This window comes from Henckelia pumila, chromosome 2 (genome assembly GCF_033568475.1).
Source record: "Henckelia pumila isolate YLH828 chromosome 2, ASM3356847v2, whole genome shotgun sequence".
Classification (NCBI taxonomy): Eukaryota; Viridiplantae; Streptophyta; class Magnoliopsida; order Lamiales; family Gesneriaceae; genus Henckelia; species Henckelia pumila.
This window is the reverse complement of record NC_133121.1, coordinates 92,751,479-92,773,658: the sequence shown is the minus strand read 5'-3', so window position 1 is coordinate 92,773,658 and position 22,180 is coordinate 92,751,479.

The window sequence follows — 22,180 nt, the reverse complement described above, 5'->3', positions numbered from 1 at the left end:
CACCAGAAGCACCGAGAATAGAACAGGTCATTATATCCGATGATTTGATGAATGTTACAGCTTCACCTATGGAAATACTGTTGAAACAATTTCAGTCTTTTAAACCGCCGATTTTGAAGGGGACAGAAAATTCAGTAGCTTGTGAAAGTTGGATTGATGATATAGAAATGTTGTTTGATTCTCTTGATTACAGTGATGAACGGAGAGTCAGACTGATAGACCATCAATTGCATGAAGTTGCAAAGAGTTGGTGGTTTACAACCAAGAGAGCCTTGGAGCATCGAGGTACAGTGATCACCTGGAAAGTCTTCAAAACTGAGTTTTATCAACGTTTCTTTCCAGTATCTTATCGCAAAGACAAGGGTGCTGAATTTTTCAATCTGAACCAGGGGAACCTTGCTACGCTTTGCTCCACATGTTGCTGATAGTGATGAGGCAATGGCTGATCAGTTCATTAATGGACTGAATTCTGATGTGTTTACTTTGGTGAACACGGGGAGACCGAATAATTTTGCTGATGCGATTGATCAAGCAAAGGGAGCAGAGGCTGGATTACTTAGACAACGAAGAACATCGATTGTCTCACAGCCACCACTACAGCCACAACAATCAGCTCAGTTTCAATCTCCATTCCCCAGATATGAGAGCGGTAGCAGCAACAATGGGAGGAAAAAAATTTCTGAAAGCTCAAGGGAAACAATTCAAGAAAACAGAGTGTAGTTTCCCCAGTTCTAGTGAAAGACAGGTGAGTTCCAATTATACCGGTGTGTATTGTAATCTATGTGGAGGAAGACATCAGACTGAGCAATGCCAAGGAGTCTCTGGTAATTGCAACATATGTCGTCAGCCATGCCATTTTGCAAGAGTGTGTCCCCAACGAGACTCTCGAAGATCACAAGGTATGGAGTCTTCGAAATCTGAGACTCAGTCAGAAAGACAAACTTCAGATGATGTTTAGCAGGTAATTGTTCTATTGCCTAGTTTTATATTGCAAGATACCTATCCTTCGCATATGTTCTGTTTGAGCACTTTTTCATGTTGTCTGCATTACCTCTGAGCCATTATGTTCTGTAGTTGTGATCTCTTTACTTAGGAGGGGAGGTTTTATTTCTGTCAGAGTTGTCAGGAAATGTATACTATAGTTTGAAAGTAATGTGAGAGATAGAGACTGTATTGTGCTTGATTTGTCAAATTATGACTGAATTATCGTTCTAGATATGTTAACCAAGTACAAGGATGTCGTAGATTGATTCAGAAAGTATGAGATTCAGAACTGAATTGATAAAAGGATGGGAATTCTACGATAAGAGTTTGAAATTTTGAATTTCTTTGATATCTATTTATCTATTTGTGAATCAATGATTGCAGAAATAGCAAGGGAATTCTTTATTATGCAACAGATATAATGAAAGCTAGTCCAAAATTGACTAATCTGTCAATGGTTAGGTAATTACTGATATGTTCCAGATGAAATTCTTGGATTACTTTCAGTCTGTGAGATGGACTTCGATATGTAACTGATGTCAGGTATCTTATTGACTTCGAAAGTACCTTTTAGAATGGCACCAACAGAACTACAAGAATTGAAAGAAATACAGACCAGTAAGATTTTGGGCTAATGATCAGAAATTGAATAAGGCCACAATGATGACTTGCTATTGTTTTCCTTGACTAGCTGATTGATTTGAGCAGTTACAAAATTTATCGATTCTAACAGATGAGAAATGAATGCAGATGTGATAGAATTCTTGGTTCTAAAGCCTAGACTGTCAATTAATTAGACTGAGCGAGATCAATTGAATTCTTTATGAACATATTTGTAATTCAGAATCGAAAGAAGATTAAATGTCGATGAATTGTATTCTGAAACTATCTATATCGATATGAGATTGTGATATAATATTTGATAGTTCTTACAGATGGCAAGATATGTTGTATTTAAAGCTATACAATATGATGAAATAGCTAGGAGCTATACAAGAAATGTTATTCCATGCTATGAAAGATCGCCAAAAGGATTTGATTCTGGAATGGATGTGACTCGATTATTGCAGATATGTTGAAATCTAGTGTGTCAGAGTATTATTTTGAGTTGTATAGTACTGTTGTGCTACTGGTTGTTTGGAGTTCGTGATTGCTTGAAGTAGATTTCAACAAATTCAAGAATATGTTGTCTTGGATATGGTACAGATATGAGAAGATAGCTGTAAAAGAATTTAATGACATGATGCGATGACAGGAATTATTCAAATCTATTGTCGAGTTGGAAACTTTAGATTTATTTGATTGATTGTGGCATCGATTGTCAAATAGTTTGAGTAGTTGGTTATATGAGATAACATATGACCATCCTCTTATCGATGGATTGTCTTAATTGACTATCCAAAATTCGAGGAGATGCTCAGAATTCTAATACCTGATTCGGTATTAGCTGACTAATATTGCCACTTGGAGATTGTAATTCCTGTAACAGCTATCTAATATATGTAGCGATACTATTCTGAATTGTGAAATTACAAGAAAATCAGAAATTCTCTGAATTGAAATAGTATTTCAGAACTATCAGTTATCGGATCAGATATGATTTGAGAAGATTATTCAGAAGAGAATGAAGATAGTTGATGAACGAGAAGCAAAACATACGAATATCAGACACTGATCTTTGTGTTTTGAACAGGGAGACTGAGTATGTTTGCAAATTCTTTGGTTTCAAATGTATTGTTTGACTTGAAAAGCGACGAATATTATCTCCGAGAATTGTTGAATCTTATTAAACTGCTAAAGAAATAGGCAATCTTGCCTATCGACTTATATTGTCTTTATTGCTTTCTGATATTCGCGATGTATTTTATGCTGCGAACGTATTAGTGAAGTCGTTGCAGGACTAAAGCAGCTATTTGAGAAATTGAATCTGATACGAGACAGTGTTATTCTGAGTTGTGCTACTGATATGAGTTCTTATTCAGTATTTCTCTTATTCCTTATCTTATGTGCGTATAGATTGCATGAGATTTCGAGGACGAAATCCGATCTTAGAGGGGAAGAATTGTAACGCCCGGGATTAATTGATTTAATCCGCAATATTATGTAATTTTAATCCGAGTATATTTAATTTGGGAATATTTAGAGTTTTGATTTAAATTCTAATATTCTTAAATTAATTAGGATTGAAATTGAATTAATACGATTTGCCGAGGACCGATTTGCAAATAAGCAAGAATTGAGGGGCCAAAGTGCAAATAATGGAATTATCAGATTTTTAAGTGATTGATCAGCATGTATACGTGTTATTTACTAAGGAATTCAGAAACTTGAAAGAAAAATTGGAACAGAGGACGAGTTCTTCCTTTTCCTTCCTTGTGATTGATTTTCAAATTGTCGTATCTTTTGATCCGGTTGTCCGAATTCAATTACGAAAAGAGTTCCAGACTCCTCACAAGAAGGGCTATCTATTGATGTAAGTATTGATGAGATTTAGTCTGATTCAAAAATATGTTATGAGGCAGAATCAGAAGTAATTATGGTTGTGTGTTCTTGAACTTTTAGATATCGTAATATCGCAACCGGATTGAAGATTGAATGTCGTATGCAATTCTTATGAATTTTCCAGCATTTATTTCGAGATTATAACCTTTGATTATGCTGATATATGATGATCTTCAGCTGTTATAAGATGTATTTGAAGCTGATATGAATGTTAGAGTTGATAGAAGTTAGTTTCGGTTACCGGTTTTGTACCGTTACTCCGTCGGTTTTGGATTTGAAACTGGTTTGATCTCGTATACTTGAGATGCAATTGACATGATTAAATCTGATGTTTCCTTGATAAATATGCTATGATTTCAGTTTACAATCAAGAGACGTCAAATCGAGAATCCCGACTTCGAAACCGGTAGAAGAAAGAACAAGGTTTGTAGCCTTTTTGCCTTGAAGTTGGGTTGAAGTTTGAGCAGATTTTGACACAAGGGTATGTTATATGGATTGAACAAGATTTGGGAGCAGAGTTTGATAGATTTGAAGAGCTTGAAATCAAGACAAGAAAGGTATAAACCAACATCGAACCACGGGATATATAACTCGAGTTAGATTGACTTGAGTTTCCCTAAACCACATACTTATTTGTTTCTTGTTGGAATTGATTTATTTTCAAGTCCATATATATATGTTCTTGATTGTTTAATTGATAGATGAATTGTATGAGATAGATGATGGCATAGATAGATAAGTCTATTGTCTTTCCTTGTTAGATTAGCTTGTCTCTTGTAGGTGGCTTAGATTAATGCTTCTAGAATTGGTTGCATCTTGATAAGCCACTAGATCTTAAAGAGTTGAAGGCGGATGTGCCATGTCTTAAGAAGGCAGATGTGCCAAATTACCTAATGTTTGGACTTGTATCGATATGCATAGGAGTAGATCGACTCCTATGACCGAAGATCGATATAGTGGACCAAAGTTTGGGAATAAGAACGTACCGCCACCTCGAATGAGAGAGTAGGTGGGAGATTTGTTGCGTTCTTATTCAAACCGGGATTCCTAGATGAGAGTTGAGAAAATAGTCAAGTCTTGGTCTAGAGTTAAGACTAAGAATCAAGATCAAGAAGTCATACAAAAACAAAAGTAGAGTCAAGACTAAGACACTACTTAGATTTGATAGATGACTTTGTGTGGCTGACTATGTTATGCTTTGAATATAGCATGTTTTTGTGCTATGCTTTGATATATAGCATGCTTTGTTATATGCTTTGAATTATAGCATGTATTATGGTTCATGAATATCTTTATGAATTAATTATGATAGTAATTACACTTGAACTTGATAGCATGCTATATGTTGCTTATACTGGGAAATGTATTTCTCACCGGAGATATCCGGCTGTTGTTGTGTTTGTATGTGTGCATGACAACAGGTAGTTCGGGATCAGGACAGAAGCGAGCATGAAGAACAGAGAGTGAGAGTTAGAGTGGTGATCCGAGTTTAGTTGTCAAGTATGTTAGCTGCAAGAAAATGATCATGTTGTAGCTACTATTATCAAGACTTGTTGGTTATTAAGTTATTGTCTTGTTGATGTTTATAGGATTTGAGATGATGTGTAAATCCTTGAGACAACATGTTGTTGTAGCTTAATGCCTTTTCTAAAACAATGAATCTTGTATGTTATATGAGTTTATATTGAGATGATTTTAAGGCCTTGTGATGATCTATTCCTATCAACTTTATTATGTTTAAGAATGCATGCTAGCTTATAGTGTGGAATAGGCTTTGTATAAGTTGATAGTAGATGAAAAAGACATGGAAGAACACATTTTGACAGCAAAAGTTTCTGTTCCTTTTTTTGGAAATGTGCTCGCTCGATCGGTGAAATATCACGGATCGAGCGAGGCCATCGTTGCAGGGACAGAATGCTTGGAGATTATGGCTAGCTCGATCGATGAAATATTGCAGATCGAGCGAGGCCACATATTGATTGCACCCGAGATTTGGGCCAAGGTGCTCGCTCGATCGGTAGCTTTTCACCGATCGAGCGAGGTGCTCTGATTTTTTAAAAAAAAAAAAAAAATTTTTACTTTGTTTAGTCTTTGATTCCTTGACTATTAATTATGATGATTTGATTAAATGAGAGATTAGAACTCGGGTCGTCACACACATAATGAAACCAAATTTTATTTCTAGTCAGTTTTACACTATGTTGAATATCAAAGTGATCGAATTCGAAACCTCCTCTATCGACTTGGAATCGATTAACAAGCAAGCAAATAACTGGCCAAGAAATTCACAAGACAAATATAAATTCGACAAACAATAAATTCAAATCAAGTCTGAAAATATCAAATAAACAAATCAAGTTTTCTACATCAATTGTCTGGCCCAATCACGTGGCCTTGATCGAAAGAGAAAACTACTCAATAAATAAATTCATGATCAAACAAGGTTTTTAATCATGAAAAGTAAAAATAAAATAAAAGAAAAGAATAAGAAAATCTCCCAAGCAGTAGCAGTAGCCGCCTCTGCATTGTGTTCTTTCTGCTGCGATCCAGAACCCTTTCTCACGTCTGAATGAGTCCCTTATAAAAAGCCCATGAAAGATAGCCCGTAAAATAAGACTTTTTAATTTCCGAAATTCTGATTTTTTGCGTATAAAAAGCCCATGAAAGATAGCCCGTAAAATAAGACTTTTTAATTTCCGAAATTCTGATTTTTTTCTGATTCCCGACGCCTCGCTCGAGCGAGCACAACCTCTCGCTCGAGCGTAAGACTCTCTGTTCCGTAAAATTTCTTTCCCGTATTTCTTGCTCGAGCGAGCACAAGCTCTCGCTCGAGCGAGACACTTTCTGCCCCGAGAAACTAATGCACGGCTTCTTTGCGCGAACGTTTAGCGCTAACCTCATATCCTCAGCGCGATTGCGCTTCTCCATTTTTGTTTGCACGAAATTGTTGTGCAAACAATTTCGTTTGCACAAACACTAGCGCTAACGCGCTTGTTCCCTCCCGTTTGCACAACATGTTGTGCAAACAATTTCGTTTGCACAAGATGTTGTGCAAACGCACTTCAATCTTCTTTTTTTTTCTTTTTCTATTTCTTTTCTTTTTTCTCTTCTCCTCTCTTCAAATCTCTTTTAAATTTCATTTTTCCTACAAATAGAATCCGGAGAATGAAATTCACACAAATGCAATAAAATACAAAATAACACACAAAATAGTATGAATGCACACAAAATAAACATAAAAATATCACGAACTAATGCATACAAAATGCACTTATCAACACCCCCATACTTAACTCTTGCTCGCCCTCGATCAAGACATGCAAAACAAAATGCACACAAAAACATAAGTAAGGATGATTCATAAATGTGCACAGCCTCCGAGAAGTTCAATCACAAAACCAAAAACACAGACATGCTCTCAACTTTTCATAATACACTTTCGGTTTAACGTGAACATGCATGTGTGAAATGTCATTCCAGTTTCATACAACTTAGACCGAATTCATCTCAAATCTGCTTAGCGACCTATGACAAATCAGTGCAAGTTTCACTCTTCAAGTGCCCATTCCTCCCAACGACCTCTAGACAAAATCCCACCTCCCTTGAGATAATGAATTAGACACCTCCGGATTTTGCATCCAGTATTGCTTTAGCCCCAATAATTACCCGCTGACTTAGCTATAACTGGCTAGGATACGAAAAATTATTCTATTTTTTCTTTCTAATCCTCTCGTCTATAGCCCGGATGGAGCATCAATCTCATTTAATCTGCATACTTAGCCTTAAATTTAATCTTTTATTGGATTTTAATCCTTTCAAGGCCCGGATGGAAGCGCCCAAGATCATAAGTGTAAACTAGAGCCTAATCAAAATTCATAGAACACAATCAAGATCTACAAACCACCTATTGCCATGCAATGCTACAGACAGAAACTTCCTCAAATATTTCGCTACAGTCCACTGGTTTAACACAAGTGCTTATAAATATTCACGATTCAACCTACAGTTTCTTATGTCCAGTCAAGAGCAAATTTTTTCAAAAATCCAATTTTTTCTTCAAAAAAACTTCATCATCATAGGCTACCATGACTTATCCTACTCATGCAAGACAACACAAACAACAACAAAATGATATGCATGATTACGAACCAAACACAAAAACTAAACCAAATGAATGCAAACAAAATGAACACAAAAGATAATAACCAATGCAATAAACTAGTCTACCCCCCTCCCCCCCCCCCCCCCCATACTGATCCAAAGCATTGCCCTCAATGCTTCAGACCATGAAAACAAAAATAATACTCCCCTGGTTTTTGATTCATTCTCTTCCTTCTTGACTGTATCCTTGGTGATGGTAGCCTCAGTCTAGATAAATCAGCAGGCACGGCAAACTGGCATGGGAGAGAAACAAAAATAAAAAAAAAAACAAAACAAAAACAAAATAAAAAGCAAAAACAAAAACACTGGGTTGCCTCCCAGTCAGCGCTAATTTTTTATTCTATAGCCCGACTATACTCCTCTCTTAAGTGGCAAAATTCAAGGTGGTTTATCCACTGTCTGTGAAAAACTCAGGTCAGTCCTGCACTTGCATGCTACACCGTTAAAGAAATTGTGCAAGGGACTAATTCCTACAGAGAGCTGTGCTTGCAAACATTCATCATCATAATCATGAATCATATCAACCAAATTAATCGCAGAGCAAGATTTTAAATTTGGGCTCTCAGTAGCCGACTTTAACATTTTAAATATAACTTGCTCATCGTCCAGTCTCAAAACTAACTCTCCTCTCTCAACATCAACTAACGCTCTACTAGCAGCAAGAAAAGGATGCCCTAAAATCATAGGCACCTCACCATCCTCATCCATGTCAAGAATAACAAAATCTACAGGATAAATCAACTTGTCTATCTTGACTAGGACATTCTCTACTACTCCTCTCGGATATTTAATAGAACCATCAGCAAATTTGAAAGATATAGCAGCAGGTTCAATATTCTCCACACCTAATTTTCGAGCAATAGAATATGACATTAAATTTATGCTCGACCCTAGATCACACAAAACATTATCAAAAGACAAACTTCCAATTTGACAGGGTATAGAAAAACTCCCTGGATCTTGCACTTTTGGTGGAAGCTTCTTGTTCAACACCGCCGAGAACTCCTCCTTCATCGTGACTTGCATAATATCATCCAATTTCTTCTTGTTTTTCAGCAAGTCCTTCAGAAATCTTGCATAATTCGGCATCTGAGCTAAAGCATCTGCAAAAGGTATGTTAATATGCAGTTTCTTGAAGATTCAAGAAACTTTTTAATTTGAGAATCAAATAACAATTGCTTAGCTCTATGGGGTAAAGGTAAGGTAGAAATATCAACATTATCATTAACTTCAAATTTTGAAGTCTTACCTTTCTTACCTGCCTTGGAGGATTTTTCAGTCCGCGCATCCTCCTTGAACTCTCCAATTTTCGGCCCCTCCATCCTATTCTTTTCGCCCATCTGCTGCTCCTCAAACTGTGCTTGAGTCACGACCATGATAGCGTTCACGCCTCTGGGATTTGGTTCGGTGTTACTTGGTAAAGCTCCAGCAGGCCGGGTTGATAATTGGGTTGCGATATGACTCATCTGAATTTCCAGCTTCTGCAGCATGCTCTCCTGATTCTGAAAGTGAGCCTCAGTACCCGCCACGTACTTCATCATGATCTCCTCAAAACTCGGCTTTTTTTCCTCTTGCTTGGCCTGCCAGTTCTGACTGTAGTTGTTGTTTGAGTTGTATGTCTGCCTTCCTTGATTGCCCATAAAATTCACAGCCTCAACTTCAAACAACTGCTGGTCTTGCTGCATATTCCCTTGTGCTTGATTGACCGGCGCTGTTTTCATGAGTGCCACTTGGTGTGTCAGCACGTCAATCTTCGCATTCAGGGCCATTAAAGCATCGACCTCTAAAACTCTAGCCTTCATCTCTCTCTTTACATCCGGCCACCCAATGTTACTCTCTGCCATGTTGCCAATGATCTCCCAGGCTTCAGCTGGCGTCTTCCTGAATAAACATCCATTAGCCGCAGCATCCAGCATAGATCGAACCGACTGATCGGTTCCATTGTAGAACGTCTGGGTTTGCTGGCTTTGTGTGAGATTATGCTAAGGACACATCCTCAACATCTTTTTAAATTTGGTCCATGCCGCATGTAGAGATTCTCCCTCCTTTTGCTTGAAAGATATAATATCTGAGAACAACTTCGCCATCTTAGTAGGAGGGAAATACTTGTTCAGAAAAGTCTGAACAAGTTGGTTCCATGTAGTGATGGAACCCGCAGGCAAATCATCTAGTCACTCAACAGCTTTGCCTTGAAGAGAGAATGGGAATAACCTCAGTCACACTGCATCAGATGTTACCCCATTAACCTTGAACGTGTCGCAGATCGATAGAAAACGCTCCAGATGAGCATAGGGATCTTCCACAGATGTGCCCCCAAATCTTGCTTGCAGTTGGATCAGCTGAATAGTAGAGGGCTTCAGCTCAAATTTGTTCGCCTCAACAGCGGGGCGAATGATGCTAGATCCATAGCCTTTAGTTGGTGGACGGATTAAATCAAGAACAGTACGGTTGTCCGCCATCTATCCTAGCACCTGAAAGTTACAAATAAAAGAGAGGAATTCAGAATTTAATAAAAAATTAAAATAAAGTCTAATCTCAAGAGAAACAAAAATTCTGATATCATAACAGTCCCCGGCAACGGCACCAAAAACTTGACCGGCTTAATCCGTATGATTAAAAATCAACTGGCAAGCGCACCAGATCAAATTATAATATAATTGCCAAAGGTCCATATGTCGAACCCACAGGGACTGTATATATATGAATACCAAAATATATTTATTTCTACTTAATCTAGACTAATAAAAAAGAGTGATTCAGATTTTTAAACTAATAAATAAAAATTACAATTAAAATTTAATTAACTAAAATGCAGCAGAAAACTTTGGATTAATTCAAATATGGGAAAAGTTCGATCAAGGACTCACGTAGGTACCAACAATTCATGTAACAAGCAGTCGATCTAAGAAATCAGACTTAATCTTAATTTACAGGAATTTTCCTAATTTGTTCGAAGAACTATTTCTAGAACAATCAAACCTATTCAAATATTGATGAACTAATCTTTCGTAATTCTAATCAAATTTGAATGCATGAATAACTGTGAAAATTCAGTTTACACCCAAACCGCATAATGAAATCGAATTCTATTTCTAGTCAGTTTTACACTATGTTGAATATCAAAGTGATCGAATTCGAAACCTCCTCTGTCGACTTGGAATCGATTAACAAGCAAGCAAATAACTGACCAAGAAATTCACAAGACAAATATAAATTCGACAAACAATAAATTCAAATCAAGTCTGAAAATATCAAATAAACAAATCAAGTTTTCTACATCAATTGTCGGGCCCAATCACGTGGCCTTGATCGAAAGAGAAAACTACTCAATAAATAAATTCATGATCAAACAAGGTTTTTAATCATGAAAAGTAAAAATAAAAAAAAAAAAAGAATAAGAAAATCTCCCAAGAAGTAGCAGTAGCCGTAGCCGCCTCTGCGTTGTGTTCTTTCTGCTGTGATCCGGAACCCTTTCTCATGTCTGAATGAGTCCCTTAAATATGCGTATAAAAAGCCCATGAAAGATAGCCGGTAAAATAAGACTTTTTAATTTCTGAAATTTTGATTTTTTCTGATTCCCGACGCCTCACTCGAGCGAGCACAACCTCTCGCTCGAGCGAGAGACTCTCTGTTCCGTAAAATTTCTTGCCCGTATTTCTCGCTCGAGCGAGCACAAGCTCTCGCTCGAGCGAGACACTTTCTTCCCCGAGAAACTAATGCACAGCTTCCTTGCGCGAACGTTTAGCGCTAACCTCATCTCCTCAGCGCGATTGCGCTTCTCCATGCTTGTTTGCACCAAATTGTTGTGCAAACAATTTCGTTTGCACAAACACTAGCGCTAACGCGCTTGTTCCCTCCCGTTTGCACAACATGTTGTGCAAACAATTTCGTTTGCACAAGATTTTGTGCAAACGCGCTTCAATCTTCTTTTTTTTTATTTTTCTATTTTTTTTCTTTTTTCTCTTCTCCTCTCTTCAAAACTCTTTTAAATTTCATTTTTCCTACTAATAGAACCCGGAGAATGAAATTCACACAAATGCAATAAAACAAAAAATAACACACAAAATAGTATGAATGCACACAAAATAAACATAAAAATATCACGAACTAATGCATACAAAATGCAGTTATCAAGTGTGTTCAACCTTTTTTTTACAATGTATAACAGTTTGGTTTGAGATCACCAAAACTAAAGGTACAATTTTCTCTTTTTTGGTGATGACAAAACCTATAAATTCCTTTATACAATTAAAAGACAGTTATTGATTTTGAATTTTCATTTGATAATCAAAGTTCAAAATGTGCAAAAGAAAGCAGTTGAAATGTTATTACACCAATTGATCAAAATAATATGAAACCGGTTATCCTCGAAACCACAAAGCTCTACTTCCTTCAGCTTTTTTTTTCTCTTCCTCTTTCCTTTTCTGTCTTCTTCTTTCGTTCCTTTTCTTGATTCTTCTTCTCCCTTTTTGACATCACCTTTCTGCAAATTTAGGATGATTTAATGCAACCGGACACCAAACTTAGATTCCATTTGATTTATTCTTGCCTCTGTTCTTTTCTCAGATTGAAGTATTTTTGCAGACAGTTCAGCAGTAGTTACTGTGGTGTGGTTTGTAATTGTTGTAAACTTTGACTTACATTCAATCACTAGAAACGTCATGTAGTAACCCGATTTTGGATTAAACTAATCAACTGACTAAACATGTTTAAGAGTTAAGACATGAATAAAAAGTCTTCAATTGGGTTTAAAGAGTTGAAATCAGATTCAGAACGATCAAAAACGATTTCAAAAGTTTCTTGTGTTGGGACAGTTCGGAAGCACCGAACTTGATCGGAAGTCAGTTTTGTAAATCAGAAGTACCGAGAAGCTCTGAGCTTCTGAACTGCAGATCGAAAGCTCCAATCTCTTTGCAGTCAGACAGGGTATGGGTTTTTATTGGTGATTGAACTTGACTGAGTTCGGAAGCACCGAACTGGAGTTCGAAATCTCCGAACTGTGTCAGCAGCAGTGTGTTGTATAATCAGAGACACGCTTTCGATAGAGGAAGTTTGGAAGGACGATAGAAAGTTCTGAAGTGCATTCGGAAGCTCCGAACGAGAGATTGGACGTTCCGATTACCTGGTCGAAGGAGGAAAAAGACATGTTACGCTGGATATTGTTCTCCTCCTATCGACAACGGTTAACCAACCCCTCGTACGACGTCGGGCCATCATAGATAGCCACTCGTTCATGAATCTCTAGGTTGAGGTCCTGCAGAAAGTGAACATAGTTGGCCTCCAAACTGCCATCAACATACGGGCAATATGGAAACAACTCAAACAATTTTTGTTGATACTCATCTATCGACATGCTTCCTTGCCTCAGATTTAGCAGCTCGTTCGTCTTCGTCTGGCAGAGTACTGGAGGAAAGTACATCTTTTAAAATGCTGTACAAAACTCAGCTCAAGTAGTTACGCCTCGCTCGAATATCATGGGCACAGAAGTGGAATTCCACCACTTGCGAGCACTCCATTACAGAAGAAGTTGACTGCCTCCATCCGCTGCTCTTCGGTGCAGTGATATACCTTAAAGCAACTCTCCATTCTCTCCAACCAGTTCTCCGCAGCCTCCGGAGTTTCTCCACCCACTAGCGGCTTTGTACCTATCAACACAAACTTGTGCATGTCAAAGCGACGTCTGCCATCCCTGTGGTGACGGTGTCCATGATGATGATCTCGCTCCTCATCATCTCCACAGTGTCCACCGATGCTCTCATGACTCTCGTCTCCACGGTCTGCCATCTAAAAAAACAACAGAAATTAACCCCAAGACTGTTTTCCTATATCTCAAATCTCAATGCATGCTCTGATATCATAAATATAGTGACCTGATCCGGAATCACGTACTAATCAAACTTAAGCATGCAATAAATATCTTAAATCACAATAATCAATTAAAACCACCAAAAACTCAAATGATACAACTAACCACCGGTAGAATACAACTGGTACGGAAATAAAGTATAGATAATTGTTATACAACCGATCAAATGATAGTACTTAAATCCACAAACAAAAAATCTGGTACGGAACAAATCCAAACACCGTTGCCGCTCAACGGATGCTACCTCCCGGTCCGTACAACCTAAACCCTGCCACGTGGAATGGGATGTCCAGAACCAAAAATCGAGGACGTGAGCTAACAACGCTTAGTACGAAAGTATGAGTATACAAATTCTATGGATTTTAATACAAATGAACGGGTATCGGAAACCTATCACGGTAGAAAACACTGCTCAATAAAATGGTGTCATGCTATGTCTGGGCCGTCGCATCAGGAGCTGGCTCCCATACTAGAAAGAATACGTGAATAAAAGTATCCGGACCCGAATCCACGGAATCCAAACATCAACTCAATAACTCGGGGTTGAGCGATCCCACTACTGGTAATATCAAGTTACAGGTTTAACATGATAATGCATGCAGCATAATAATCGTGACATAATATATGCACATAGTCCATGTCATATAAATCATGCAAATATAGAACATGCATACTCAATCAGGATATCTCGATAGTACGTTCGTACCTCTAATCAAGCAACCTAGCTACTCGGGTACTCAAGTTCAAGCCTATAAGCAGATAATCATCATATCACTTATTATCTACTAAAAACCTTAACTAGACTAATATATAATCGCAGAAGCTAATTAGTGTCTAGACTTATACCTGTGTTCGTCGTTAGCCCTTTGAATGTGATGACCTCAAAACCTAGGCACAACTCCGCTATGATCCCGGTAGCGCCTCGCTATTGAATGGTCCTCAAGAAGATGCCCGAAAACCTTCTAAAACCACCAAAATGAGAGAGGAAATGAGTGAAGTGGCGAGTTACAAATGAAGCTCTTGAACACTATTTATATACAACGATCGAAACTACCGATCCCACGATTGGAGCTTCCGAACGGACTTCAGAGCTTCCGATCACTAGCCACCGAATGTATATCCTTGATTGGACAACACATTGTTGCCAACGGAGTTCGGATCTTCCAAACTAGGGTTCGGAGCATCCGATCTATCTCACTTCAATTCACCAATCAGAAAGACCATAGTTTATTAATAAGCCTTCTTCTCTCCCCCAATATCCACCTTAATATTCATAAGGTCAGCGGTAGTGACAGAGATCTTCTTCAAGAACTCAACGATGGTTGCCACATTGAGCCATTTCTTAAAGTGCAGCGGCTCAGTGGCACTGAATTCCACACCCAAAAATCCTAGGATATAGCATATTTGAAGAGCATATGCTTCAGACTGGCCTTTCCCCCTAGTCATATCATAGAGGGCTCCAAAAAAGATCTCGGACCAGTTGACAGAGATCTTTGCGGCGATCACCTCCATGTAGTTGAATTTATCCTAGGTGATTTTGTCATAGGCTCTGGCCCGAGCCAATAAAGTCTTGGCCACGATGTTGGCCAACATAAAATAGGGTACTTATGTTTGAATTTATTGTTATGGATCACGATGGGACTTCTATCCAATGTGAACTCAATATCCCAAAGTGTCATATTTCCATTAGGTAGGTAAGAGCATTTTGGCAAGACACTGGCGGGCAGTTCTATAGAATCTCCAAAAAAATTCTAAGAGATGGTGTAGGTGGTGCAATTGATGGTACAGATGATGTTGTCATGCTCCAAAAAAGCAGAAGCAAAGAACTACTTCACCACACCCTAGTTGAACACAGATCCACGTGTGATAAACTTCCTCAGATCGGAGCTTCCAGCATGTACAGAATGGATGGGATGCCATTATTTTTTAACAAGTGAATGGCATCGAAGTTTATGGCAAGACAAGTTTTTTGGATCGACATAATGGATTTTTTGAAATGAAAGAAACTAAGAACAAGTGAAAGCACGATGAAATTTTGAGAGCAAGAGAATACTTGAATGCGTAGAGAAATCTAGTATATATATATATATATATATATATATATGATTCGATGAGACAATAATAACATACCATGTACGGTACGGTTGTAGTTTGAATTTCAAATTTTGAAAAGGCCAAGAAATGGCGTCGAAACGATTATAAATGTGAGCGTGTGATGCACTTAACCATGTGATAAAAGCTAAGTAAATAATTGTCGGTAATTTGAAATTTTTAAACAAAAAAACGAAACATTTTTCCCATAAATCTTAATTAAATATGATAATGAAAATAATTAATGTTAGTGGTCGGATAGAGTCACAGCTTCTAGAAATCACTCGACCATTGAGAATTTCTGTACCGGCTAGAAAATTGTTCTATCATGAAAGACAATATTTTTCTTCATAAAAATTGTATTGAAATAATACAAATATTCCCCCTTAATATATGCATTAGTATAAATCTACCAGATCAAGAATGTAGTGACCCGTGTCCAGAATTAACGTTTAATGAGTAATTAATCATAGGATCATGTTGGGATTAAGTAAAACATGATTAAGGATATTCCAAACGGATTAACGTAGTCCAAAAATAGATTCAGGACATCCGAAAATAGTCCTAAGGGTCGAGCAAGATCGGACGCTCCGGTCTGGGATCGGACCATCCGAAGGGGCTGTGTTCGGGAGCTAGTTCGGAGGATGCGAGCAGTTTGGATGCTCCAAAGTCGGGTTCGGACGATCCGAGCTGGAGCAAGGACATGTGTAATCGTATCATCGGATGGCTGATGTGAGACCTCGATTCTAAACCACTAATCTCGGATTAAACAACTATTAAGCGAACAAGAATCCAAGAGTAAAACAAGTCAAAGTTTTTTTTTTTTTTTAAAAACGCCCGCGCCCGCGCGAGGAACCAAGCTCGCGCGCGCGCGGGCAAACGATCCCGAGGCCCAACGGAGGCCTCGCGCGCGCGCGAGGAACGCCTCGCCCGCGCGCGGAAGGCCTGGGCAGAAATGCTCAGGCTGCAGAAAAGAAAAGGGATTTTCGCGCTTGGTCCGACATGCCTTCAAATACAATTACAATAACTGGGTGTAGGGAAACATGCCATAACAAGTCATGCTTTCAGAAGGCCTAAAAACAACCAGAAGTCTAAATCGATACAACAACAACATACTTCGATTTCAGATTACAATCCGAATACAAACTAATTCGAATAACAAAACATATCAAGTTCGAGTTCTAACATGCTTCCATCTTAAACTAGATAAACATGCTAATTCGATTTCTAAACCGAGTCTCACTTCTACTACTTGCCCTCGAAGCTAACCATGCCTCTTCTGACTTGTTCCTGCCCCACCTGTTGCCAAGTACACATACAAAACAAAGCAACAGCCGGATAACCGGTGAGAATGATAATCCCAGTAAAAGCAACATATCAAGTAATGAATATCCAACATGCTATCAAACCACATATTCAAGTCGAAGTTAATGATATGCATGTCTTTAAAACCAGGATATCGATTCTGATAAACACGGGAGTATTGCTCTGCTTTTGGGATCCCGAGAATGAGATCACGTAACGACTCACCGACTCTCCCAATCGAGGTGGTGCCACGTATCCCACTCCTCTAGACTTTGAGCAACCATAATGAGTATGCTAGCACTAGGCGAAATACTACAACCTAGGCCACTCAATCATAGTTCCCAAACGTCTAACAAAAAGGGCGGTTCTGCCCGCTGAAATCAAAGTAGGCTCAAGATGAATGCATAACAGAAACATAAACATAAGCCACATAACAAAAACTCAATCAATCAACAATTACAAGTTCCACGTGCTAGAACAAGTATCAATGCAATATGTGATTTAAAAAGGGAAACTCGAGAACCAACAGTCCCGAGTATGCTATCCCGCTACGATGACTGCTTTTACCTTTCAATGCAGTAGTTCCAACTCCAGGAAAGCTACAACAAAAGATTGTATCAACAACTATACAATCTAAACAACAACTACGGATCAAGGTAAATCTCATTACCGATCTTCGTCCAACTCTGAAACGATCAATCAGCTGCTAACTCAGGGCTTGAAAACTCCAAATGAATCTGTTCAGATACAAGAGATTGATCAACAACAAAGACCAACTTACAAGCCAAGTTCAACAACTCAAAAACGGTTCGAAACCCTCAAAACTCAAACCGACAGCATAACGGCTATAAACTGAACAAACCGGCAACGCAGACAGCAGTTCAATACTGATATCAACTCAATTCAATGCTAAAACCACAACAACAAGAAAAACCCAACAAATCTCAAAACCCACATTTTTGAATAATACTTCCAAAAATCATAACAATTCCGAACGTCGCTCTAATTCAAAACCGACAGATAATAAACGATCAGAACTCTGTAGAGAACAACATACTCGAATCTAAAACGATTCTAACAACATCCAAAAACTAGAATGTATCCGATCGTAGAAGAACTTACAATATAACAGAGCTCTCACTGCAGTGATCGATAATCTGCCTTCAGAATTAATTTCTAACGGACGGATCGAGCTCGGACTGGACTTTGAAAGCTCAAAAGCTCCAAGAGGCATCTTCAATGGAGGCTCACGGTTGGGAGGAGGAAGGAGGTGACTTGTGAAATAAATATCAAGAGTAGATAATATATAAAATCAACTATTTGCATTTTAGTCCCTGAAATTTCCAAAATTTGCAAAAAGGACCCTGATCAAAATCAAACCGGCTCGAGAACTCTGTAATCTCTGATAAACTCAATAAACTCATTTAAGATAAAAATGGGGCGTTACAGCTGACGTCACGGATGACGTAATATTGAGTTCGGACGATCCGAAAGGCCAGATCGGGCCATCCGAACAGTGTATGGGACATGTGTATGGTTGCATGCAAATGCATTAACACGTGGCGGAGATCGGACGTTCCGATGGGCGATCGGACGATCCGAAGTCACGAACGGGCTCTCCGAAGTCACGATCGGACGATCCGATCATGTGCTATAAATATAAGGTCGTGGAGAATCATTTGTGCGAATTCCGAATTCCTCTTATTCGCCCTCGTGGCTCTATTTTTGGGCTTTGGGTACTCTTATTTTAGAGTTGGAGTAGGGAATATATTTTAGCATAGTCAGACAGTGTCTGACTTAGTAGCGGAACAATGCTTGTGTAGTGGAGCCGTGTTTGAGGCTGTGGAGCTGCAGCAGGGGTGTGCCCCTAGTTGCGGGTTAGTCGCCATCAGTGGAATGATGACGGACTCATGTATAGCTTTTGCTTCCTAAAATTAATTGGGAGTATGCAATAGCTTAGTTAAGGCTTTTAGAGCTTAATGAATGATGCATAAATATTTGCATTGTAGAGTTGATGCTAGGCTTGGAACCTAGAGTTGGACTGCTAGGACTGCCTGTAGTAAGGTACGTAAGTACTGACTGAGATTTCCAGCGGATATGCATGTTTATATGTTGCATTTATCTGTTTGCATGTTATTGTTATGTGGCATGTGCATATCATATTGTGTCTGTACATCTTTTGAGATAAGCCAGTTAGGGTTGCTCAGCCCTGTTTGGACGTTTTGATGTCGAGTGCCCTTAGGTACTGGTATCTAGGGGACTCCATGATCCGCGTCCGAGATTCGGGAGTGAGTGGTCGTGAACAGTGGTTAGCAACCCCGATGTGACGAGCTCATGTCCCAAGCGCCAGTCTGAGCAGTTTGTATACAGTTATCTCTGATATGGATATCCTGTCATTTGCATGCATTATATTCGTATGTTTATCCGTGCTTTCGTATTTAGCTTAGAGCTCACGTCCAGTATTTTCTATGTATCTGGACACCCCATTCGACGGGGTAGGTGTAAGTGCAGGGTTGAGCACCAGAAGCTTGGAGTAGCCAGTGACCTTGAAGACAGCAGGATTAGCTGTAGGTTTCTACCCTTAGGATTATTTGTAATTCGATTGGGTTGTATATTGGTTTATTTAAATGATTTTATTCTGCCGGTTTACTTGTATTTAAGTCTTCCTCAGCAATTTATTTAATGTATGCTTAATTATGCTCTTAACTATGATTAGGTAGAGGATCCGGGTCGGGTCGCTACATTTATGGTATCAGAGATGCATGCAAGAGACTTGAGATATAGTATTGAGACTTTGGATTATCCTTGTAGGAATTGTGAGACCTAACGAAGGATGATTTGGTTCTTCATTGCCGAGATTTGCGGAAGAAGTATTTACTATAAGGAATGCAACAGTGATGAGAACACAAGTAGTAGCATATAGATAGATAGGCTGACTGTTGTGGATGATTCATCATTCGATGCATTGGGATGTTGATCGAAGAACATATGGATTCCAGCCGGAGAAGCCTGGAAGAGAAGAATGAGTATATCGCATCTGATACCTCTGAGGACTTTTTGGAACGAATGGTGTGTAACAACCCATGTGGTTCCAATCCGAATAGATTCTCCACTCGTAGTTGGAGAAATTGTCGTAAAGACCTTTGCCAGGGAATGCCTCAAGTTGCTAAGGCATGACTAGGTTTGAGCGTGAGGTCATTAAATTTATGCACGACATGATTTTATCTGTATGCTTGTATCGATGCATTCGGTAGGCACACGGGAAACTTAATGTTCAAAATCATGAATAAGTTACAAGAAGAACGCTGACGGTAGATCGTGAGCAGAAGAGGTCGACTGACAGGCACTGATGCAGAGCATAGCTGGTTAGCGAGCACAGATCATTTCTCCGGATGTCTTTGCAGGAGGACGGGTAGAGAGATTTGGTCAAGAGTATGCTTGCATTAATGTGTGTGCCTATTAGAAGCTTCATGCTCAAGGGACAAAGACGAGTACGACAATTTAAAATATTGTATTGTTGTAATTTAAATAGTATTTTAGTTGTAACGAATCATCAGAATCTGGTTGTATCATTTCAAGTTATTTGCTGTACATTTTCGTTGTATTTTTGGAATAGTAATTGTATTACATGAGATTGTAATAAAGGAAATTGTACATAACTTGAAGCAATGATCATGTATTATTTATCCTGTAATTCATGAATGACTGCGGTTATTTTGCTAAATTTGGCTTGGTATTAGTTGATTAGTGTTCAACTATTGTAACTCATAGATTTTGAGTAAGCCAGCTGTAATTGTTTGACTTTTGGTTAGTCTAGGAATTTCCATAGGATTGAACTGGTTAGTCAGTGGGTTGAGTTAGTGCCCGTGATGAGGTGATTCATCTGGAGGCATGGGAATATTGTTCGATTTGGGACATGATTTTGTTCTAGGTTGTTTCCTTAGAACAGTAGTCTGTTTGACCTTCGTAGGGTTGAGACTTCGTGATGATGAGTTTTCATCGGGATACCAGGTCCAGTACATGCTGAGAGTTGTGGACTATGACCATGACTAGACGTGATGGGGCGCGACCCTATGCCAGTGTTACTCTAGGAGTCTTTGTACTTCAGAGGTTACTTGGGAGCCTTCGTGCTTCAGGAGATAGCGGTGGGAAGGCTACTCAGTCTAGAGTTTTGGTAACAGTCACGACGGGGTATGACCTTGGATTAGATGCCTAGTTTGGTATCATGATTTAGATATCGTTTGGCTATTGTCAGGGATATTGCTTTGGGTTTTCTGCTGTGAAAACCAGTCTTGGAGGGGTTTCGTTGACGAGTGTGTGCTCTGAGCGGATAAGTTTTGACCTATGAGATACTGCTAGATGGATCGATCTAGTAGGTAGCCGGATTTCTACCAGCAATGACTAGGGATTGTCATCAGGGTTATTATTAGGGTTTCCTTGTGATAGGAGATTTTCCGAGATATTGGATGGGATGTCGTTTTAAGACTTCGACTCGAATAGGAGAATTGCTCCATGATGATTGACTTCATCAGTAATAAATTATATCAGATGCTAAGGATCGTACAAGACTATTTGAGACGTGAGGGAAGCGTGATTTATGCTAGTGTACACTTGATGGTGAATTCCAGGTGGGACATCGTGGTAAGCTACCTCAGTCTTAAATTATTGCACAGTCTTAGCGAGGAATATAATCAGGAGCGTGTTCGGAGATTGTGGGAATCTTTGGGATTCATTAGTTATAATTCTTGGACTTGACGAGTCGTGGTATTCAATTTGAATGAATGATACAATGGATATTGTAACGCCCCAAATTATCTTAATTGACTTTATTTGATATAATCAGTGATTTCAGAATTCGAAAGCCGACTTTTTATTGATCAGGATCTATTTTGCAATTTTCGGAAATTTCAGGGACTAAAAAACAAAGATGGATTTTGTTATAACTTAGAGACTTGACTAAGTCTTCCTCATTTCCTCCCTTCCTTCTCCAAGTCGCCTATCTCCATTGAAGGCAAGAGAAAAGCTTCCAAGCTTTTGTGATTTCGATTTTAACTCGATCCGTCCGTTGGAATTTGATCTGAAGTAGATATCTGCGATCACAACATCGAGTGCTCCGTTTGGAAGTAATTTTCTCTTATTTCTACAAGGTTTGAATTTTTGGATGTCTTTAGAATTGATTGATATTCGGAGAGGATGTTCTTGAGGTTGCTATGATAGTATATCTAAGACGGTTCGGAGATTTATCGACGATCAGATTTGATATGATTTTTC